This window comes from Perissodus microlepis, chromosome 16 (assembly GCF_051167445.1).
Source record: "Perissodus microlepis isolate ML-2025 ecotype Zambia chromosome 16, ASM5116744v1, whole genome shotgun sequence".
In the NCBI taxonomy this organism is placed as follows: domain Eukaryota; kingdom Metazoa; phylum Chordata; class Actinopteri; order Cichliformes; family Cichlidae; genus Perissodus; species Perissodus microlepis.
The window spans coordinates 1,018,760-1,041,936 of record NC_140476.1 but is presented as its reverse complement, the minus strand read 5'-3'; the positions used below and the strand labels follow the sequence as shown (position 1 = coordinate 1,041,936).

Below are 23,177 nucleotides of genomic sequence, written 5' to 3'. Positions count from 1 at the left end.
AGTAATCATATTTAACTTTATACAGCAAAATGATATTTTTGTCATGTTTATTTCTTCCATCTGGTTGCAAATTTAAATGTTCCTAAGGATCAGCGTATGTCACCTTTATGCTGTGATTATTATTATTCAGTATGCATTAAACTTTATATCCGGTTGGGGATGTACTAAAGAAGGGGGATGTAGATAACCTGCTGTTAGTTTGGTATTTTGTCCTAATCCGCTTGCCGTACCTCCGTGTAGGTGTGTGTATGTTTTGAGTGGTACAGGCGCCATTCCGTTATTGAATCCAAGCATGTAAGTTCTCTGCTGCTGTGTTGGTTAATAAAACCACGTTAACTGAGATTACTGCTTCATCATTATCATACTGGTGAACATACAACAACAAGCGTTAACAAACGGAGAGAAAACATTAACAGCAAACAAATAGATATTGAAGCAAAATGGACAACAACACAGCTAGGAGCAATCCAGACAATGTCAGGAGGGATTCCACTCCTGCAGATGATGTTAGGCCACTGCTAGAGGAATTGCTAAATAATGTTACACATGAGCAGTGGCAACAGTTGCGGTCTGATTACGCCGAAAATGCCACCATAGGAAGGCTGTGTAATTTTGTAGATAATGTCATAGCCCTATGCTCACTGGCGGCAGGTGCAGAAATGAGGTTTTGCCAGGACACTGCTGTCACTAGCACAACAACAGTGGCCTCAATGGAGACAGAGACAGCTCCTGAACTTGCAGAGACCTCTAACACAGTTGACCGCAACACAAAAATGCCAGTTGATATTTCACAGGAAACAACAGTCAACTTGCACAGCACAGCAGAAAATTGCCCTGGTGTCGCATATATCACTAATATCCATAATACCACGGAAACACCTGAAAACTCAGAGGATTATGCATCGCTGGCAGATCAAATTCAGGCTGTGATTCTACAGAAAACAAGGGATTTGTTCAACATCCCAGAAAATAGCACAACAACAGTGGCCTCAAAGGAGACAGAAACAGCTCCTGAACTTGCACAGACCTCTAACACAGTTGACCGCATCATGGAAAATCTAATCTGTGTGCCAGTTGTTATTGTACAGAAAGCAACAGTCAACGTGAACAGCACAGCAGAAAATTCCGCTGGTGCCACACTTATCACTAATATCCAAAATACCATGGAAACACCTGAAAACTCAGAGGATTATGCATCGCTGGCAGATCAAATTCAGGCTGTGATTCTACAGAAAACAAGGGATTTGTTCAACATCAGGGAAAATGGCACAACAACAGTGGCCTCAAAGGAGACACAGACAGCTCCTGAACAACAGAAAACAACAGTCAACATGAACAACACAGCAGAAAATGTTGCCACAAATATCATTGATACAACTGACGAGCCCAGAACTCTAATAGACAAGAAAAACCGTGACACCACGCAGGCTGTAGATAAAGCAGGAACCTCTTTGGAAAATAATGTAACCCCAAAGAAATCCTCTGCTCACCATGAAGCCAGCATGCAAAATCAATTCAAAAAACACCCTTTGGCAGCAAAGGATGAATTGCCTCAAAACAAAGAAAAATACAGATTTTTTGTGGAAATATGTATGGAAGAACTAGTTAAGCGGGTTATAAAAAAATCAGGTAAAGTCATAAGTCCAGAAAGAGTTTTAGCCATCTACAAGAGGCTTAGCAAAAAGATCTGGGCTAAGATCGGGGATGAAATTGATCAAATCCCCTTAAGGAAGTTCAAAAACTTTGAGAAGGTGATTTTCAAAGCCCTGTGTAAACAGTGGCAAGAGGCAGAAGTAGTTCTGCGAAACATGGAATTAAATGAACCAACAGTCGACAATACGATTGTTAAAATTTTCACAGAAGAGGCAGCCAAACTCTCGAAGAAGCCAAGTTGCATACGTCGGTTTTTCTCATCTATAGGCCGACTGTTTTGTTTCACCAGGAGACAAAACAAGGTGGATGCACTGTAAAATGGTAAATGGCCTGTATTTGTATAGCGCTTTCCTAGTCCCTAAGGACCCCAAAGCGCTTTACACGTCCAGTCATCCACCCATTCACACACTGGTGATGGCAAGCTACGTTGTATCCACAGCCGCCCTGGGGCGCACTGACACAGGCGAGGCTGCCGGACACTGGCGCCGAATGAATTGTATCAAAACACTCATACACTGTAATACCCTCCCCCCTGCTGGGGCTAGTAAATTGGGACTTTAAATTGGCTAATTTTAAGATTATATATTTTTGAAAGCCCTTGGAACGGTCGCGGCAGATGGCTGTCCCCTCACTGAGCCCGGTTCTGCCGGAAGTTTCTTCCTCTTAAAAGGGAGTTTTTCTTTCCCACTGTCGCCAAGTGCTTGCTCAGAGGGGTTTTTCTGTTGGGGTTTTCTTTTTAATAACTTTTAAAAAAGTTATCAATAAAAGTTATTAAATTTTACACTGATTTCTGTTTTTTTTATTGTCTGTAAGTTGAATAAATACATTTGTTATTTCTTACTCAGTTCAAACTGTGGGTAGAAAATGCTGTGCTGTCATGTGACCTGTTCCCTCTGTCTCTCTTTCACACACACACACACACACACACACACACACACACACACACACAAAGGTTTGATTAAACAAAAAAAAAAGGAACAATTTAAAAAACACCAGCATGCTCTCACCCAGGTGATACTTAAGCATACCTGACAGCTGCTGAGGGTCACCTGGACACAGAAACACAAACAGGTCTGATCTCATTTCCTTCTTCATGCTAAGCTCTGCTATAAGCCACAACTTGCTTTGCTCCGTGTTTGTAGATGACTGGAATCAGAGCAGAGTCTCTGCATGTCTTTATTAGGGTGGAAGCTGCTGCTGATATTTGTGCAGCAGACTAAACAAACAGTTTGTGAACATTCAGCATGTTCAGTCCAATCAAAAAGCAGGAAAATAGCCCCACTGAGAAATCTCTACAAGGCACCTCTCAGCATAAGCTGCTGTAAAGAAGAGAGACGCTTTACACACGTGTCATCAGTTATTTTGGTCAATTATTTTGTGCCTATTTTAAAAGTCATGCCTTTTAGGAGTAGTTACTGCCATGATAGCAACAAAATTCAAATATTTTTAGAAATCTGTTTTTAATAATTTGATGTTGTGCTTCCATTGACCTTATCAATGCTCAGATATTTATTTGCCTGCTTTAGTCTCTTATATGTGGGTGCACTTGATGTGTGTCTTTGTATAACTGGAGGGGACTTATTAACATGCACATAGTTGATCACCTCACTTGATTTGATGCCTTCATGGGCCTTAAGGTTTAAAGCTTCAGCTGAAACAGCTCACATTTTCTTCTTCTTTTGGCTGTTCCCTTTATGGGTCACCACAGAGGATTATTTCACCCTGTCCTCAACACCCTCTTCTGCCACACCAACCCTCTGCATGTCCTCCTTCGCTCCATCAGTCTTCTCCATTGTCCTCCTCTTTTCCTTACTTCGAGGCAGATCCATCTTCAGCATTCTTTGTCCAACATGTCCAAATGATCTCAGCCTTGCCTCTCTGACTTTGTCTTTAAAGTGCTCAACCTGAGCTGTCCCTATGATAGACTCATTTCTAATCCTGTCCATTCTGATCACTTCCAGCAACCATCTTAACATCTCCAACCATCCCACCTCCAAGTCCTCTCAAAGGACACAACTGAATCAAGTAACTAATGCTTCCAGTGAAGAGCCACAGTGGGGAAATAATGGACCCCGAGGTGTCTGTGCTGCTGCACTGTGCACACTGGCAAGGGCTGCTCGGGTCTCAAGTACAAGTGGAGCTTTCAGAAAGGTCCAAACATACAGTGCAGTACATCCTTTAAATACTTGACATCACACGTCATGTAAAATCAATTCCTCCTCTCTCAGGTTTAGCAGGCAGACAGATCTGGCTCTGGAGCGTCACATAGATGAGGTGTGGATGAAGCGGGTGTCCAAGCAGCCGTGGCTTTTCAACAGGGCCAAATTCAGGCTGCATTCTTTCTGCTTAGCAGATCTACAAAATCCCCCTTCCACTCCTTTGTCCCATGGCACCATTTTCCACCACACAGAGGACCAAAACAGTCAAGGACAGAGGCATTTGGGTGACATACATAACAGGTGTATAACTGTCGCGGTTCGGATTTTTGAGGAAGAGACATAGGACTGAAAGTCCATAGTGGGTCAACACAAATGATTTTATTAAAACACATTTATGTGGTGAAGATGGGCTCTGCAAAACATCAGCCTCTATCTCCCGCCTGACAATAAGTGGGGTGTGATATTTATACTTATGATGACCAGTAACTTGCGTCACCGCAGATGAAAAACAACATGCATGTTCAGTAATTCTATGTCAGGACATATTCTAAAACAGAACAGTTCCTTTCTCAGTTCCTCCACCGCCTCCCAGATGCATCCTGTTATTACACTTTTCTGGACTTGCACAACATTTGCAATCAGTTTACCCAGACAGACTATGTGTCTGTGTTGTTAACCTCAGTACATGACCCCCCTCTACGTCATCTGTTACCAGGCAAACTCCAATGCAGCAGGCTGCTGAATGCACACAGGCAATATGTGAAAGATTATTATGTGCTTATGCTAACACCTGAAATACAGACTTTAATATAACATCATCAGTTTCAATAAATGTGTCAATGAAATGACAATAATGATAAATCATAAATGATGCAACAGTAATAATAAGAATTATGAATAGTAACATAGATTATGAATGTAAAATAATATTTCATCCCGACACCCCTCCTCTTTGGCCTTGAAAAGGCCAACACTCCTCTTATTGTCTCACTCCTCGGGCCACTCAGCCACCTCCTCTTTGAGTGAAATGATGCTCTGCGATCCTTCTCTTCTTTCTTCAACTTCCCAGGTAGACTACTGGTTAGTCGTTGCACGGGTCAGAGGGTTTATTCTGCCTCTGTTTTGCCACCCGTGTTATTTGGGGATGAGCTTGTCTCCACCAAGCTCTCATCTGCTACTGCACATTGAGACCAATGGAACTAGGTCTCGCCTGTCCCCTTCAACTGGACCGCTGTTGTGGTACGAGCCGTCACTTCTGGAGCTTGGCACGCTCCCTTCTTCCCTCAGGTTCTCATGTTCCAACGCTGCTGAAGATTTAAGGCAGAGCACGTCGTACACCTTAGTTGTCTTCCTCAATGTCAACGATGAATCTCTCATTTTATTTAAAACGTTGCTGTGGGAAGAGTCCTCTCAATCTCCTGGAAGCTCAGTAGCACAGCTGCCTGTACTATTTCTGCTGTTCCTCAAGATGATCACTGATCCTCCTCAAGCCTCTATCCTGGCCTCCACTTCCATCCTGTAGGCGCCCTTCCTCACTCACGTCTCGTCATGGCACCTCACGACACCTACAAATTAAAATGACCCTCCTCTTGCACCTGGCTTCCGCCGTGTGTCAGCTCCCTACTGAGACCTGTACAAGAATGTTACACATTCTCTCTAAAACAATCTCCCGCCAACCTGTAACCCTGTGTAAAAACATTAGTCAGCAGTTACATGTTAAGCTCGTTTAACTCCCAGCTCCACCTGGAACCTGTATCCTGGAAAACAAATCTGTTAAATCAAACATCTTATTTACAACCAACTATAGATCATGAGAGTGATAAAGTATTCAGCATAACAGACAAGTATCATGTTCAGGATTTCTCAAATCATTAAATCACTATTAGTGCCACAATTTATTTTATCCACAATTTAATCAGTGACTTCCCTTAAGCAATGTCACTCCACTTGTTTTATCGCTATGAGCCCCATATTAAACTGTTCCATAAAAGCTGCATCTCTTATTTGTTTTCTCATGTCACTTGTCTGTTTTCTACTGAATCCCCCACATCCACTCCTAACGAAAGCAAAACAAACATTAGCAACACATTTGACCGTCCCGGGTTAGGCGTCAGCCATCCACATTCCAGAGGTGCTATAAAAAGACCTCCTGTAAAAAGAATCACACTGTTTTCAAGACCGGATGTGTCTCCCCCCATATTCACTCCCCTGTAGTATTCAACATTTTCCCAAGAACACAGTGTAATAGCATCACCAACTCATAACCTATAAACACAGTTTCTTCACACATAAGCCCAGAAATCCTGTAGTAGAAAAACATTAACCAGTTGTCCTATTATCAATCACATCATCAAATCCCATCAAGAACTGTAATGCTGTAGGGAAGAAAATGCAAATGTTAACGCTGCGCAGGTGTATACACCCTTTCTCACAGTAATCTCTGTGAGCAACACAGAACACAAACCCCTGAACAACCCCCCTGGTAGCTTCACAAACACAGAAAGTGGCATTTAAAAGTTAAACCGTCATGCAACCTCAGATGTCGCTGTCATCCTTCTGCTCCTGTAAAAAGAAACACACAAAAATTCATCCACCCTTTTGTCCTGTCTAGGTGGAGGTTAACCTTGAGTCGTGGTCAAGTCTTGTCAGCTTTTGTCAGCTTTTACCAGTCAGTCAATATGTTTTTATTTCCAGTCCTTCATTCATTCATTCATCCATTCTCTCTTTCTTTGCTGATAGTGGAAACCATCGCCGCATTTAGATTTCCACCCAAAATGACGTAATTTCAAAAAGAAAAACAAGAACTTTAGATCGGATTACCTCGCTGAATCCTTCTTAGGCAGGGACTCTTATTTTCTACTTGTCCCAATAAGTGGCTTTCTCCAGAGCCCATTTTAATGTGGAGAAACTCACTTGCAACAATTTTCTCGACGACGTGTAGCTCTTTTAATTTCCGTCGTGCAGATCTGCTTAAAGAAAAGAAATTCACAAACAAAAATCAGTGCACTGTTCAAAAAAATATAAAATCAAAAATCAAAAATAAAGCTTTAAAACAAAATTAAATAAAAACAGAAGCCCGGGTCTTAGGACTTGTCACCGAATATTCTTTCTCTTATAAGTGAAAAAATACCAACTCTAAAACTTGGTGCCATGGTAAAACCTTCCCCATACTTCAGAAACCCAAAACAAAACAAAAAATCTGCTAGTTTCACTCATTTAAACTCTGGCTGCAGGATTCTGTTCACCCCTGCTATCATGTTCCCCAAAACGATAATAATTCAGTCGTCTATGTATCAGTTCTCACCCCACTCAATAAACCAGACAGGATGATGGTAACAGTATTACCTACTTAAAATTGTGTTTGATCCTAATGAGCTAATCCTAATGAGTTTCATTACTTCCTTACGTGTGTGTGTGTGTGTGTGTGTGTTAGTAGGGTTAATACATTTCCTATTCCTATGTATCCTTTTATGTACATCCCCCTTTTTCTGAAACAAAACTCCGTTCACTCCAAATTTCTGTTTCAGAAACATCTAAATGAAAAACTCTGTCATAGTCAGGCACAGCTAAACCCCAGATGCTTGCAGGTTACCATAGGCAACCACACTGAGTGTTGTTAACCCCTTCTACAAATGCCCTCTCTTAATGTGTTACACTTTATGTATGATTTTGTGTCATCTCTGGTGCATATCATGTGCATGTGTGGTGTCGTCTTTCCATTCTTCTAACAGTACTCTTGCATACCTCAGTGCTTGTCTTCCTCCCCCTTTTGTGGTGGTCTGGACACTGTGCCAATCCTCCACTTCCAGGCAGAGCACGCGCGCACACCACGGAAACACTGTTAATATTAAAATAAATAAACAGGAAGTCAAACATGGAAGGAATGAAAAAGAAGCAAAGCTGTAAATCTCCAGACTGTGCTGCAGGACCGGCTCAGGTCAGCACGATAAAGATGATTCAAAGCAAACTGAGTTTGAAGACTCAAAGGTTTCCAGCAGCGCGCAGGACGGTGCACAGTCATAAAAGCTCAGGACACGCGTGACAGCCGGAGCTGTTCTCCCAGCTAAGTAAGAGCCAAATATTTCTTTCATCGCCAATAAACGCGTAACTGATCCCAGGAAGCCTCTGTGAGCGCTGCGTCCTCACAGACTTACAGACTCACCTGAATCAGAGTCTGTCACAGGAGCCCGGGCTGCTCCTCTCACGGCCGCGGTGAAGAGTGGCTCCCGTTATCCGCACGTCCTCCCTTACAGACAACCTCGACTTCCCTCTTCTCACTCTCAGCCACGCGCACGTGCACGTTTTCTGCTTCTGCATTGCTTCCTTTCTGGTGATAAAAACCTTTCAACCGGGCGATCGTGGCTCAAGAGTTGAGAGGGCGCCTTGTAATCGGAAGGTTCCCGGTTCGAGCCCCGGTTTGAACAGTCTCGGTCGTTGTGTCCTTGGGCTGGTGGTATGTAGCTTACCATCACCAATGTGTGAATGGGTGGATGGTTGGATATGTAAAGCGCTGTGGGGTCCTTGGGGACTAGTAAAGCCTCCTACAAATACAGGCCATTTACCATTACTCTGCTGACGTCATAACCTTGGTGTCATGCATTCATAAAATCTGATCATCAGTTTAACCGGAGAGTGTTTCAGGTGCTGAGCAGCTGCAGTTTATAGCCATTATTATCATTGACAGAAATAAAAAGGCTGCTTCCTGTCTGCTACAACTTCCACAAACCTGTGTGTCCACACCTCGCTGTGACCTGAACTGTTACAGCAAACATCAGAGGGGACACTTTGGTGCTCGTGATTTTACCTCAAAGCAAAAGTAATCGTGATAATAAACTGTCATGCTGCTTTCTGAAGAAAAGAAGAAGAACTGGGCATACTCAGGAAGCTCTTCAGGTGTTATCGGTCCATTCGGTGTGTTGGGAAGCCCAGCAGTGACACCTTGTGGCGACGCGTTTAATCACCGTCATATGGCAGATTGCCCTTTCAGCTACAGCAGCACTGCAGCTGGTTCAGCTGGAGATTCGGAGGCTTACCGCCATGCAGTGGACATATCCTCCTCTTCTTTTATCTTTTTTCTAAACTGAGCACCTGATGGCTTTGAACTTTTCTTGTTCATCTTGGTTTTAATTTTGCACTCCAGTATGAACACCCATCCCTCAACCCGAGGATCACCACAACATGACCTAACCTACACCTTAGTTCACAGATTCACTTTGTCTAGGGTGCATTTCTGAGATTTCACACAACCCAGGATTCAAATCATGAATCCATGATGGGCTTCGATTCACAACATTATGAATGAAATGTGCTCTATCTGGAAGCAGCAGGGCCCCCCTCCCCTTTCGACGGGTTGTGTGTGAGACTTTAAGATACGTATCGGATTCAGGACCACATACGAAAGTGACCCAGGTCGGATTTGTGCCGTTCACACTGTCACACCATGATCGGATATGGGTCGCATAGGGTTTGGCAAACAACATAGGTTCATTACCCAGAAGGAATTAGACTTGCCGAAGGTTTCCTTGGAGCTAACAGCTTGTTATGTGAAGGGGCTCGTCCGGGATATCGCACAGGGTCAAAAAAGTTGGATTTGATGTGCTTTCGCCTGCAGTGTGAACGTAGCCTTAGGCTTAGGCACAGAAGCGCCCGAGAAGACATCGTGAACACTTCCTGGCCATCCAGTGTAGATGTTAGTGAAACTGTTGGGAAGACAACGTTGGAGAAACGTGAACATTTTATTTGTAGTGTGAACAAGCAGACAAAAAAAATCAGATTTGATCAAAAAATCGGAATTTAGCATTAAGACCTGCAGTGTGAACGTAGCCTTAGAGATGAAAGAATTTGGGCTGGTTTTAACTTTCAGTCATGCTGCTGTGTATGTTTGAGTTTGGACCAGGAAATAGCCGATGATGTCACAAAACTGTGCAGCAATATTCAAGAAAAAGTTACAAAACATGAGTACAATCAGTCAAACAAGAAGCTGGACTTGGCGACCTGCTCAGACTCATCACAGAATATATGAGAACTGACAGCACGGAGCCGTGCTCGTCCTGACAGCAGTCACTGACAGGTGAGACCAGGGCTGGACTGGGACAAAAAATCGGCCCGGGCATTTTGACTAGAGACCGGCCCACCAAAAATGTGACGTCATTCAGGGGTAAAACCGCAAAGGATTCTGGGAACTTGTGGCAAGAGGTACTAGCGCATGCAGGCTTTCAATTGAACTCAGTTACACCGATAAAAAGAAACACAAAAAATGGCAAGAAGCTGTTGTATTATTAACTGCAATAGCCGGTGTTCTGCCAAAAAGTGATTTCCGGTATTTGCCAAAAACTGATTGCTCGTATTTAAATTGCTATAAGTAACTTGTTGGGCTATAATATGTGAAACATATGTCAAATGCATCTCTCATGGATGACATAAAGTCACCTCTCCATCTCCATCTCCCTCTCCTGCTCTTTTATTTCTCTCTCCATCTCCATCTCTCTCTGCTGCTCTTTTATTTCTCTCTCCATCTCCATCTCCCTCTCCTGCTCTTTTATTTCTCTCTCCATCTCCATCTCCCTCTCCTGCTCTTTTATTTCTCTCTCCATCTCCATCTCTCTCTGCTGCTCTTTTATTTCTCTCTCCATCTCCATCTCCCTCTCCTGCTCTTTTATTTCTCTCTCCATCTCCATCTCTCTCTGCTGCTCTTTTATTTCTCTCTCCATCTCCATCTCCCTCTCCTGCTCTTTTATTTCTCTCTCCATCTCCATCTCCCTCTCCTGCTCTTTTATTTCTCTCTCCATCTCCATCTCCCTCTCCTGCTCTTTTATTTCTCTCTCCATCTCCATCTCTCTCTGCTGCTCTTTTATTTCTCTCTCCATCTCCATCTCCCTCTCCTGCTCTTTTATTTCTCTCTCCATCTCCATCTCCCTCTCCTGCTCTTTTATTTCTCTCTCCATCTCCATCTCTCTCTGCTGCTCTTCTGTCTCCTCTGTCACAGACTTCTCCACTTTTGATGATAAATCAGCCTGGTGCAACATGTAAGGATTGGCACAATTTGTTAAGATTTTGAGGAGTTTGAGAAACTAACCTTAAGCATAAAATAAAATTTACTATCAGTGACTTCATAGCACCCGCCCAGCACTATATAAACTCCGTCATGCTAGCTAGTACGCAGTACCAGTTATTCTAAGCGACTGTAAAAAGTCAGCACAACGAAAACAAACTACAACTAAACCTGGTTTATATCTGACACAGATAGACAGCAGGTCATAACTTCTTACCTGAAGTTCAGTTCCTCTGCCACTATGACCGGCGGCCGCCTGGGGGCTCTCCTCCTCTTGCCTCCCCTTTCCCTTATCCACCTGCTGGCCTCCACCACTTGCTGATGTTGCTAAATCTGTGGAAGCTCTGCCATAGCTACCGCCAAACAATTCAGTTATTTTTACACATTTGGCAGCGTCTGCCTGAAGGGCTTGTTTCTTTTTGGCCCTAATTTTTTCTGCACCTCCTTTCCTTTTTTTGTTCTCCATTTTCTTTAGTTCCTCTATAAGATTGCTAAACAAGGGACCTCCTCGGCTGTAATTGGTCCAGCCCAGAGTCGATCATGACCAATTGGCCAATCCAACACCTTTCATTATTTATACCCTTCCAAAAAAAAAAAAAAAAAAAATCGATCGGCCCATAAAAACAAAGAATCGCCATCGGGCCGATGGCCAGTCCAGCTATGGGTGAGACCTTTACTAACACCTCTTTTTTTCCTCAAAGCTCGAATTTGTGGCCTTCCTGTAATGTGATCCTGTATCTGTCGTCTTTATCCTTCTGCTGCTCAGAGCAGCGATTTGCTGCTGCAGAAGTGAGCTGCACATTTCATTTCTTTTGTTTTTATTTAAACTGTTGAAAAATATAAAACTAAACAGGAACGAATTTCCCAGCAGTCGGGAGTTTTTGGGGAAGCTGTGAGAGGGCTGAATGACACAGCTTAGAGCTTTCATTTACAATTAATATTAGGAAAACATACAGTTGATATCAAATGTTAAAAAAGTATAAATCCAATATCTCGGTTACATTTTCCAGTCACCGGCATGCAGCCAGTGTCAGCCGCTCCTGCCCTTTTCTTACTGTTTTACTCAGTATTGGAGTGCTGGGTTGTTCCCCTCAAACGAGTGGGTTGAGACAGTTTTGGTTCTCCTTGATGCTGAGGAACTGTTGCTTTCATTGAGGAACGTGGCCGCGGCGCAGCAGATACACACTGCACGCTTTGTGATTGCCCTGATGGCGCCGGTGTTCTGACAAACCATCCTACTCACGGCACTACATCTGGAGCATCCGTTGGCCGGGTTAACAGCAGGCGCGAAACTTCTGACAGAGTGAACAGGATGTATGCAGGTAAACTCCAGATTGACACGAGCTGATCGGTGGAGTCATGGGGAAAATATTGGCTTGTGATCTACGTTACAGAAAGACAGAGAGAGGTACAACACCAGATGGAAGGTATTTTATTTACACACTAAACTAATCTGATATCCCATTTTCAGCAAATGAAATGAAACACAAAATGTATTTTTATTTCATTTTATTTATTTTATTTTTTTATTTATTTTGGTGTGGCACTGTTTCTTAACTTAAAATGTCCTGCTGTAATTGGACATTTTAAGTTAAGAAACGGTGCCAAACCAACCCACCCCCCCACCCCCCTCCACTTCCCTCAAGGTGTATTATTGCAAGGTCAAGACCATGCAATAATACACAGAAACTCCAACCCCCAAGAGCAAGCACTTTGGCGACAGTGGGAAGGAAAAACCCCCTTTTACAAGGGGGAAACCTCCAGCAGAACCAGGCTCAGGAATGGGGTGGCCATCTGCCTTGGCCAGTTGGCGATGAGGGAAGGAAGGCATTTTTCTCATTTGCACTCATTTAGTGTGCACATGAGAAAATCCTAGAGATGACACTTCGTCTCTTCAGCTTGGCATGTTTTTTGAAAGCGTTGACAATTATTTCGTCAACCGTTGGGTTGCTTAACTTCAGGAACTGTCCTGGAGAATCCCACTTTTCACGGAGCTCATTGTATACTGTCAAGCTGAGTTCTTCAATGTTCTCTAGGGAGATTTTATATTTTTTGGACAAAATTTTGTTCCAGATCTTTTGGCTAAGCCTCTGTACAATGAAGTCAGTTGTTCCTGAATGCCATGTCGTCGTCTCATTTAGTTCGGCCATGCTGTGTATTACCAGATCTCTAGTGAATTTTTCCACAAGTTCCCAGTACTCGTCCCAGTTTTTAGATACACTGAGTACTCTTTTTGGTAATCCCAGCAGGTGTTTGGTGAAGATTGGAACAGTAATGTTATCAAGCTGCTCCCTCAGACTAAAAATCAAATATTTTTCCTTGCATTTGTGTGTTTTGCAAAGATCCTTTAAAATGGCCTTGTGGATATTTTTTAGGCTTTTTGGAGATAGATCCAAATGTTTGTTATTAATTTCTGGCCACATTTTCTCAAGCAGGCGATCACCAATGCAGTCAGGAGTGAGGCGCTCTGTGAAGAGCTTGTGTTTAGAGGCCACGTTGTCTATGGCCTCTGAAACCACCATCTGAATGACTTTGTTGACACACAACTTTTCCTCGCTCAGAGAATCAGATAGTGGACTGATCTGACAAGAAGTTAAAGACTCACTGTCACTGAGGACTCCCTGAAATCTGGGGGTTGCCTCATCTTTCAGTCCTCGACTTTCTGTTTCATCTCTGTAGCTTGAGTTGTCTACAGATATGCAGCCTACAACTGGTTGAGCCTCCAATCCCTGGTCTTGTACAGAGCTTTCACTTAGAGAATCAGACAGCGGACTGATACTAGAAAAAGTTAAAGACTCAGTGTCAGACTCAGGTACTTCTAGCTTCACATTGTTTTCCAGGAGACAAGATTCTGCTTTGTCAAAGTCTTTTGTATCAGCTGTGAAGTTTGCTGTGTCTATTGTTTCCAGTTGTGTGTTTGAATTGCCCACAGATATGCAGTCTAGGGCTGCTTCAGCCTCCAGTCCTGGAGTTTCTAAGTTTTCATGATCACTGTGGTCATCCACAGAGCTTTCATTCAGGATGCTGTCCTTTGCTCCTGTATCCTCTGTTTTCTCGGGGCAGTCTGTGCCCATGGACTGAAGACAGACCTCAGAGGTCTGCATGGAGGTTGGATCTCCATTCTCTGTGGGTTCCCTGGTTGATCTCACTAACATTTTACAAAACTTCAGCATGTCTGTTAACAAAGTGGAAAGCAGACGAAAGTCACAGTACTCTGGTTTGAACGGTACCAGAGATTGCCACTGTGGTACAATTGTACCAAAAAAGTGGTTGATGAGTAACTCCCAAGTTTCCACTGAGGTGTAAGTGAGTGGAGTATTCATGTTAAAGTCTGTACTATTTAAACTCTGAACTGGAGAAGTGGGATTCATTTGATGTGTAGTTGGAGTTGGGCTAGACATGTGTGCTCTTTGTAAACTAAATGCGCTTAAATTACACTCGCTGCTCTGATGCGTAAATGCGTTGAACTGAGCTTTACTGGAATTGTGCAGGGGTATTTAATGCCTCGCATGTCCGAAGCCACGCCCACTCCGAAGAACGTTTTGATAGATCAAAGCAGGCAGCCAGCGTGACGTCGCACGCAGTTCTTGGCCCGAAGAAAACCGTTTAAAGTTAAAAAATAATAATAATAATAAATCCTGTTTCAAGTACGTATTAGCTCTCATGTGGCTCATTTATCAATAACAAAGAACCTTAAACGTTTTTTTAGGTTAACAGCGATAATATATCCATAAGCACCCCAAGGTGAAGAAATACAGACAGGCTTTGAATGCTACCTTGTTTTCATTGTCGCTAATAAAGTCTCGTACAAACGTCAGCTAACGACAGGAGCGAGAACAGCCTGGAAAGCCTTAAGATAGATAAAAGAAATCTAACTTTGATATGAACTAAAGTCTTTTTGTTGTTATTTCGTTATTGTATTTTGTGGCGGGGAAAGAACTCAACTAAGTATATCTGGTACTAAGCTGGTAGTATTTCCTAAATGTATATGTCATCCAGGGAAGGACGGATGTTGTTTTGCTTTGCTGTATTTTAATGTGAAGTGTGCTTATTTATTTTTTTATATTGCATGTTTTGGTTATACCGTCAATCTGTTCTGGAGAGACTCCGCCCTTTCCCCCCGTTTTACTAAGTTAAGAGCTCTGCCCACCCGGGGTAAGTCTTTTGACTTGTCCCCTTTTAATGAATGAAAGCTGCCTAAAAGAGTAGTGACTGCCGCTGCCTCCCTTTCTTTAGCGCACCGGGGCGCAGAACGCGGAGAGGAAGGCGAGGACGCCGCCGGGTTTCCCTTCTGCACCGCTTCTGCACCGCTTCACTGGATTTTTAATTCTTAGTGACTCTTATACCGCGGCGGACGCCACTGGACTTTAAATGTTGTGTTTTATTGATTTTTACTGTGTTGTCCCCTGGCCAGGGTTGTTTTAATTCATTTTATATTTTGAACTATTTCAATATAATAAATTATATTTTAACTATACAGTTTTTATTCGTGTGCTTTCCCTTGGCGGCTCCACTGCTCTGTCCGTTTGGAGGAAGGTTTCCCTCCTTTAAAAAAACACTGTGGAAATAAAATCACCTTCGCTCCGTTACATATATTAAATTGCAAACCATTGGAAAGAGATCAACAAATGTCGCGTAGCTGTGATCATTTTGGCTGGATACACTAGGTGGAAGCAGCGATTTCTAATCCAAGGTACCTCAACCAAAGAAGAAGCACAGAGGCGAGCGATCCTTTCTAACTAACGGTGAGCGAAGTCCTTACACATGGAACGTGTCCTGCAGGCAGTCGGTGTCTTGGAGGCGGTCATCCTTCGCGGTTTTGGCCCTGAAGGAGGACAGGTGCTGTTCACACGGGACAGGCGATGTTGAGCCGCAGTGGGACACGCATTCTTCTCACGGCACTACATCTGGAGCATCCGTTGGCCGGGTTAACAGCAGGCGCGAAACTTCTGACAGAGTGAACAGGATGTATGCAGGTAAACTCCAGATTGACACGAGCTGATCGGTGGAGTCATGGGGAAAATATTGGCTTGTGATCTACGTTACAGAAAGACAGAGAGAGGTACAACACCAGATGGAAGGTATTTTATTTACACACTAAACTAATCTGATATCCCATTTTCAGCAAATGAAATGAAACACAAAATGTATTTTTATTTCATTTTATTTATTTTATTTTTTTATTTATTTTGGTGTGGCACTGTTTCTTAACTTAAAATGTCCTGCTGTAATTGGACATTTTAAGTTAAGAAACGGTGCCAAACCAACCCCCCCCCCCCCCCCACCCCCCTCCACTTCCCTCAAGGTGTATTATTGCAAGGTCAAGACCATGCAATAATACACAGAAACTCCAACCCCCAAGAGCAAGCACTTTGGCGACAGTGGGAAGGAAAAACCCCCTTTTACAAGGGGGAAACCTCCAGCAGAACCAGGCTCAGGAATGGGGTGGCCATCTGCCTTGGCCAGTTGGGGATGAGGGAAGGAAGGCATTTTTCTCATTTGCACTCATTTAGTGTGCACATGAGAAAATCCTAGAGATGACACTTCGTCTCTTCAGCTTGGCATGTTTTTTGAAAGCGTTGACAATTATTTCGTCAACCGTTGGGTTGCTTAACTTCAGGAACTGTCCTGGAGAATCCCACTTTTCACGGAGCTCATTGTATGCTGTCAAGCTGAGTTCTTCAATGTTCTCTAGGGAGATTTTATATTTTTTGGACAAAATTTTGTTCCAGATCTTTTGGCTAAGCCTCTGTACAATGAAGTCAGTTGTTCCTGAATGCCATGTCGTCGTCTCATTTAGTTCGGCCATGCTGTGTATTACCAGATCTCTAGTGAATTTTTCCACAAGTTCCCAGTACTCGTCCCAGTTTTTAGATACACTGAGTACTCTTTTTGGTAATCCCAGCAGGTGTTTGGTGAAGATTGGAACAGTAATGTTATCAAGCTGCTCCCTCAGACTAAAAATCAAATATTTTTCCTTGCATTTGTGTGTTTTGCAAAGATCCTTTAAAATGGCCTTGTGGATATTTTTTAGGCTTTTTGGAGATAGATCCAAATGCTTGTTATTAATTTCTGGCCACATTTTCTCAAGCAGGCGATCACCAATGCAGTCAGGAGTGAGGCGCTCTGTGAAGAGCTTGTGTTTAGAGGCCACGTTGTCTATGGCCTCTGAAACCACCATCTGAATGACTTTGTTGACACACAACTTTTCCTCGCTCAGAGAATCAGATAGTGGACTGATCTGACAAGAAGTTAAAGACTCACTGTCACTGAGGACTCCCTGAAATCTGGGGGTTGCCTCATCTTTCAGTCCTCGACTTTCTGTTTCATCTCTGTAGCTTGAGTTGTCTACAGATATGCAGCCTACAACTGGTTGAGCCTCCAATCCCTGGTCTTGTACAGAGCTTTCACTTAGAGAATCAGACAGCGGACTGATACTAGAAAAAGTTAAAGACTCAGTGTCAGACTCAGGTACTTCTAGCTTCACATTGTTTTCCAGGAGACAAGATTCTGCTTTGTCAAAGTCTTTTGTATCAGCTGTGAAGTTTGCTGTGTCTATTGTTTCCAGTTGTGTGTTTGAATTGCCCACAGATATGCAGTCTAGGGCTGCTTCAGCCTCCAGTCCTGGAGTTTCTAAGTTTTCATGATCACTGTGGTCATCCACAGAGCTTTCATTCAGGATGCTGTCCTTTGCTCCTGTATCCTCTGTTTTCTCGGGGCAGTCTGTGCCCATGGACTGAAGACAGACCTCAGAGGTCTGCATGGAGGTTGGATCTCCATTCTCTGTGGGTTCCCTGGTTGATCTCACTAACATTTTACAAAACTTCAGCATGTCTGTTAACAAAGTGGAAAGCAGACGAAAGTCACAGTACTCTGGTTTGAACGGTACCAGAGATTGCCACTGTGGTACAATTGTACCAAAAAAGTGGTTGATGAGTAACTCCCAAGTTTCCACTGAGGTGTAAGTGAGTGGAGTATTCATGTTAAAGTCTGTACTATTTAAACTCTGAACTGGAGAAGTGGGATTCATTTGATGTGTAGTTGGAGTTGGGCTAGACATGTGTGCTCTTTGTAAACTAAATGCGCTTAAATTACACTCGCTGCTCTGATGCGTAAATGCGTTGAACTGAGCTTTACTGGAATTGTGCAGGGGTATTTAATGCCTCGCATGTCCGAAGCCACGCCCACTCCGAAGAACGTTTTGATAGATCAAAGCAGGCAGCCAGCGTGACGTCGCACGCAGTTCTTGGCCCGAAGAAAACCGTTTAAAGTTAAAAAATAATAATAATAATAAATCCTGTTTCAAGTACGTATTAGCTCTCATGTGGCTCATTTATCAATAACAAAGAACCTTAAACGTTTTTTTAGGTTAACAGCGATAATATATCCATAAGCACCCCAAGGTGAAGAAATACAGACAGGCTTTGAATGCTACCTTGTTTTCATTGTCGCTAATAAAGTCTCGTACAAACGTCAGCTAACGACAGGAGCGAGAACAGCCTGGAAAGCCTTAAGATAGATAAAAGAAATCTAACTTTGATATGAACTAAAGTCTTTTTGTTGTTATTTCGTTATTGTATTTTGTGGCGGGGAAAGAACTCAACTAAGTATATCTGGTACTAAGCTGGTAGTATTTCCTAAATGTATATGTCATCCAGGGAAGGACGGATGTTGTTTTGCTTTGCTGTATTTTAATGTGAAGTGTGCTTATTTATTTTTTTATATTGCATGTTTTGGTTATACCGTCAATCTGTTCTGGAGAGACTCCGCCCTTTCCCCCCGTTTTACTAAGTTAAGAGCTCTGCCCACCCGGGGTAAGTCTTTTGACTTGTCCCCTTTTAATGAATGAAAGCTGCCTAAAAGAGTAGTGACTGCCGCTGCCTCCCTTTCTTTAGCGCACCGGGGCGCAGAACGCGGAGAGGAAGGCGAGGACGCCGCCGGGTTTCCCTTCTGCACCGCTTCTGCACCGCTTCACTGGATTTTTAATTCTTAGTGACTCTTATACCGCGGCGGACGCCACTGGACTTTAAATGTTGTGTTTTATTGATTTTTACTGTGTTGTCCCCTGGCCAGGGTTGTTTTAATTCATTTTATATTTTGAACTATTTCAATATAATAAATTATATTTTAACTATACAGTTTTTATTCGTGTGCTTTCCCTTGGCGGCTCCACTGCTCTGTCCGTTTGGAGGAAGGTTTCCCTCCTTTAAAAAAACACTGTGGAAATAAAATCACCTTCGCTCCGTTACATATATTAAATTGCAAACCATTGGAAAGAGATCAACAAATGTCGCGTAGCTGTGATCATTTTGGCTGGATACACTAGGTGGAAGCAGCGATTTCTAATCCAAGGTACCTCAACCAAAGAAGAAGCACAGAGGCGAGCGATCCTTTCTAACTAACGGTGAGCGAAGTCCTTACACATGGAACGTGTCCTGCAGGCAGTCGGTGTCTTGGAGGCGGTCATCCTTCGCGGTTTTGGCCCTGAAGGAGGACAGGTGCTGTTCACACGGGACAGGCGATGTTGAGCCGCAGTGGGACACGCATTCTTCTCACGGCACTACATCTGGAGCATCCGTTGGCCGGGTTAACAGCAGGCGCGAAACTTCTGACAGAGTGAACAGGATGTATGCAGGTAAACTCCAGATTGACACGAGCTGATCGGTGGAGTCATGGGGAAAATATTGGCTTGTGATCTACGTTACAGAAAGACAGAGAGAGGTACAACACCAGATGGAAGGTATTTTATTTACACACTAAACTAATCTGATATCCCATTTTCAGCAAATGAAATGAAACACAAAATGTATTTTTATTTCATTTTATTTATTTTATTTTTTTATTTATTTTGGTGTGGCACTGTTTCTTAACTTAAAATGTCCTGCTGTAATTGGACATTTTAAGTTAAGAAACGGTGCCAAACCAACCCCCCCCCCCCACCCCCCTCCACTTCCCTCAAGGTGTATTATTGCAAGGTCAAGACCATGCAATAATACACAGAAACTCCAACCCCCAAGAGCAAGCACTTTGGCGACAGTGGGAAGGAAAAACCCCCTTTTACAAGGGGGAAACCTCCAGCAGAACCAGGCTCAGGAATGGGGTGGCCATCTGCCTTGGCCAGTTGGCGATGAGGGAAGGAAGGCATTTTTCTCATTTGCACTCATTTAGTGTGCACATGAGAAAATCCTAGAGATGACACTTCGTCTCTTCAGCTTGGCATGTTTTTTGAAAGCGTTGACAATTATTTCGTCAACCGTTGGGTTGCTTAACTTCAGGAACTGTCCTGGAGAATCCCACTTTTCACGGAGCTCATTGTATGCTGTCAAGCTGAGTTCTTCAATGTTCTCTAGGGAGATTTTATATTTTTTGGACAAAATTTTGTTCCAGATCTTTTGGCTAAGCCTCTGTACAATGAAGTCAGTTGTTCCTGAATGCCATGTCGTCGTCTCATTTAGTTCGGCCATGCTGTGTATTACCAGATCTCTAGTGAATTTTTCCACAAGTTCCCAGTACTCGTCCCAGTTTTTAGATACACTGAGTACTCTTTTTGGTAATCCCAGCAGGTGTTTGGTGAAGATTGGAACAGTAATGTTATCAAGCTGCTCCCTCAGACTAAAAATCAAATATTTTTCCTTGCATTTGTGTGTTTTGCAAAGATCCTTTAAAATGGCCTTGTGGATATTTTTTAGGCTTTTTGGAGATAGATCCAAATGTTTGTTATTAATTTCTGGCCACATTTTCTCAAGCAGGCGATCACCAATGCAGTCAGGAGTGAGGCGCTCTGTGAAGAGCTTGTGTTTAGAGGCCACGTTGTCTATGGCCTCTGAAACCACCATCTGAATGACTTTGTTGACACACAACTTTTCCTCGCTCAGAGAATCAGATAGTGGACTGATCTGACAAGAAGTTAAAGACTCACTGTCACTGAGGACTCCCTGAAATCTGGGGGTTGCCTCATCTTTCAGTCCTCGACTTTCTGTTTCATCTCTGTAGCTTGAGTTGTCTACAGATATGCAGCCTACAACTGGTTGAGCCTCCAATCCCTGGTCTTGTACAGAGCTTTCACTTAGAGAATCAGACAGCGGACTGATACTAGAAAAGGTTAAAGACTCAGTGTCAGACTCAGGTACTTCTAGCTTCACATTGTTTTCCAGGAGACAAGATTCTGCTTTGTCAAAGTCTTTTGTATCAGCTGTGAAGTTTGCTGTGTCTATTGTTTCGAGTTGTGTGTTTGAATTGCCCACAGATATGCAGTCTAGGGCTGCTTCAGCCTCCAGTCCTGGAGTTTCTAAGTTTTCATGATCACTGTGGTCATCCACAGAGCTTTCATTCAGGATGCTGTCCTTTGCTCCTGTATCCTCTGTTTTCTCGGGGCAGTCTGTGCCCATGGACTGAAGACAGACCTCAGAGGTCTGCATGGAGGTTGGATCTCCATTCTCTGTGGGTTCCCTGGTTGATCTCACTAACATTTTACAAAACTTCAGCATGTCTGTTAACAAAGTGGAAAGCAGACGAAAGTCACAGTACTCTGGTTTGAACGGTACCAGAGATTGCCACTGTGGTACAATTGTACCAAAAAAGTGGTTGATGAGTAACTCCCAAGTTTCCACTGAGGTGTAAGTGAGTGGAGTATTCATGTTAAAGTCTGTACTATTTAAACTCTGAACTGGAGAAGTGGGATTCATTTGATGTGTAGTTGGAGTTGGGCTAGACATGTGTGCTCTTTGTAAACTAAATGCGCTTAAATTACACTCGCTGCTCTGATGCGTAAATGCGTTGAACTGAGCTTTACTGGAATTGTGCAGGGGTATTTAATGCCTCGCATGTCCGAAGCCACGCCCACTCCGAAGAACGTTTTGATAGATCAAAGCAGGCAGCCAGCGTGACGTCGCACGCAGTTCTTGGCCCGAAGAAAACCGTTTAAAGTTAAAAAATAATAATAATAATAAATCCTGTTTCAAGTACGTATTAGCTCTCATGTGGCTCATTTATCAATAACAAAGAACCTTAAACGTTTTTTTAGGTTAACAGCGATAATATATCCATAAGCACCCCAAGGTGAAGAAATACAGACAGGCTTTGAATGCTACCTTGTTTTCATTGTCGCTAATAAAGTCTCGTACAAACGTCAGCTAACGACAGGAGCGAGAACAGCCTGGAAAGCCTTAAGATAGATAAAAGAAATCTAACTTTGATATGAACTAAAGTCTTTTTGTTGTTATTTCGTTATTGTATTTTGTGGCGGGGAAAGAACTCAACTAAGTATATCTGGTACTAAGCTGGTAGTATTTCCTAAATGTATATGTCATCCAGGGAAGGACGGATGTTGTTTTGCTTTGCTGTATTTTAATGTGAAGTGTGCTTATTTATTTTTTTATATTGCATGTTTTGGTTATACCGTCAATCTGTTCTGGAGAGACTCCGCCCTTTCCCCCCCGTTTTACTAAGTTAAGAGCTCTGCCCACCCGGGGTAAGTCTTTTGACTTGTCCCCTTTTAATGAATGAAAGCTGCCTAAAAGAGTAGTGACTGCCGCTGCCTCCCTTTCTTTAGCGCACCGGGGCGCAGAACGCGGAGAGGAAGGCGAGGACGCCGCCGGGTTTCCCTTCTGCACCGCTTCTGCACCGCTTCACTGGATTTTTAATTCTTAGTGACTCTTATACCGCGGCGGACGCCACTGGACTTTAAATGTTGTGTTTTATTGATTTTTACTGTGTTGTCCCCTGGCCAGGGTTGTTTTAATTCATTTTATATTTTGAACTATTTCAATATAGTAAATTATATTTTAACTATACAGTTTTTATTCGTGTGCTTTCCCTTGGCGGCTCCACTGCTCTGTCCGTTTGGAGGAAGGTTTCCCTCCTTTAAAAAAACACTGTGGAAATAAAATCACCTTCGCTCCGTTACATATATTAAATTGCAAACCATTGGAAAGAGATCAACAAATGTCGCGTAGCTGTGATCATTTTGGCTGGATACACTAGGTGGAAGCAGCGATTTCTAATCCAAGGTACCTCAACCAAAGAAGAAGCACAGAGGCGAGCGATCCTTTCTAACTAACGGTGAGCGAAGTCCTTACACATGGAACGTGTCCTGCAGGCAGTCGGTGTCTTGGAGGCGGTCATCCTTCGCGGTTTTGGCCCTGAAGGAGGACAGGTGCTGTTCACACGGGACAGGCGATGTTGAGCCGCAGTGGGACACGCATTCTTCTCACGGCACTACATCTGGAGCATCCGTTGGCCGGGTTAACAGCAGGCGCGAAACTTCTGACAGAGTGAACAGGATGTATGCAGGTAAACTCCAGATTGACACGAGC

The 23,177-nt window shown here is 43.2% G+C and overlaps 1 long non-coding RNA gene across 1 annotated transcript; it reads right to left on the bottom strand.

The window, feature by feature from the left end:
* Positions 1-4,170: 4,170 nt before the first annotated feature.
* LOC146370153 (uncharacterized) lies at positions 4,171-11,371 on the bottom strand. Its single transcript, XR_014797203.1, has 3 exons — positions 11,081-11,371; positions 7,975-9,511; positions 4,171-7,650 (listed from the first exon to the last, which is right to left on the bottom strand). It is a non-coding gene; the product is annotated as an uncharacterized LOC146370153 (long non-coding RNA).
* Between the last annotated feature and the right edge of the window lie 11,806 nt (positions 11,372-23,177).